Genomic DNA, 1,728 nt, shown 5'->3' with positions numbered 1-1,728 from the left:
TAAGTTGGTGAATACTATATGGAAAAAAAACCTGTTTTTGTTTTTTAAATTTTCTTGCTTTACTATATATAAGAAAAATATGAAATATATTTATATAATTTTATAGTGCTATATATAATCTGCCATTATGAAATGAAATGCCATACAGAAAAGACCAACAAATAACATTAGCAATCACCTGATTTATGAACACTCTCACACGGTTTTGAGGTCTAGGAATGATAATGTATTTACCAAAATGCCACATCTGATTTCAAATTTATTGTCTATGGTTATATATCTTGTGTCTCAACATTTCAAGAAATATTTGTGATTCTTAAAAATTTTTTTCGTCTTAAAATGAAAACATATTTAATTTTTCTCACGTGTTTTTATCAGTTTTGTCGCTATTTTGTGGGAATTACAAATAGATTTTAAAAAGTCTTCAGAAGTTATAAAATCATGCTGGAAAGAGGAAACATACAGTTTTATTATAATACAACAAGGTTTATGGTCAAGTGTTACAGTAAGTTTGAGAGGTAAAGTCATAGGATTCAGAGGAGAAAGTTACAGTGGACTGATACAGTTGGGGCACACACTGGTGAGGAAGTATGATTTGAAATAGGACTTGGAAAATACTGACAGCTGGAAGATTGTCCTTCTCAGTCTCTCACACTTTCACATGTCTTGCCATATGCCAAGATTGCAAAGCTCTGACTGCTTTTTACCCAGGCCATTTCTTAGAGTTGTGTTTGCAGCAAGCAAATTTAAGAGTTGAAGTAAAGTCTCCTTTTTGGACAAAGAGCAGGTTTGGTTATTAGTTCCTATGAAATGGCAGTTCCCCCAAGCTCATTGTTCTCTCCAGTAATACAACCTGCTGTGTGTGCAAATATCCATCTTAGTTATCTCTGTTGCCCCTGTAGGGCTTAGGGACAAGGGGAATCAATGCAAACATGATGCTCATGCTGTTTGTGCTGTTGTGATTAATACAACTTTTGTCACTGGACTAGACATTTCACCTCTTCTGCCAAGTTTCATGATATAGTAATAGACTATTAGCTTGTAAATAGGGTAAAATAAAATTCCAGACCTGACATTGGGGTAATGAGAGAAAAAAGAAATCAGTTGAATGGAGAAATGCGACTGAGCCAGGTATGTTTCAGCTGGTTGAATGATCAGAAGGCCTGACTGAGTCAGAGATTAGATATTATTACATAATATTGAAAAAATAAACATAGGTGAGATGAAGTGAAGGGGCTGCTTGGGGCACTTCCCAAAACTCTATATAAAATTAGCAGATTTGTCTAAAGAGACTGTGACCTAGAAGCACAGCTCTCTTTGGCTTATCCAGCAATAAATGCAGCTTGTGTCAGAAATTGAGTAGTAGTCTCCTTTAATACATGGAGCTTAGAGTCTAGATTTGATAAAACAGATAATGGGGATCTCTCAGTCTGGGTGATAGGATGTGTTTTAGGAAAATTGATCCTGCATTTTCATGAATAGACATGTCTCAAAAGAAGATATACAATGGGCCAACAAACATACGAAAAAATGCTCAGCATCACTAACCCTCAGGAAAATGCAAAGTAAAACCACAATGAGACAGCACCTTACTCCTGCAAGAATGGCCATAATTAGAAAGTCAAAAAACAATAGATATTGGCATAGATGTAGTAAAAAGGGAACATTTTTACACTGCTAGTGGGAATGTAAATTAATGCAACCTGTATGGAAGACAGTATGGAGATT

The sequence above is a fragment of the Macaca mulatta genome, chromosome 4 (genome assembly GCF_049350105.2).
Source record: "Macaca mulatta isolate MMU2019108-1 chromosome 4, T2T-MMU8v2.0, whole genome shotgun sequence".
NCBI classification, from domain to species: Eukaryota; Metazoa; Chordata; class Mammalia; order Primates; family Cercopithecidae; genus Macaca; species Macaca mulatta.
Note: the sequence above shows the minus strand (reverse complement) of the source record.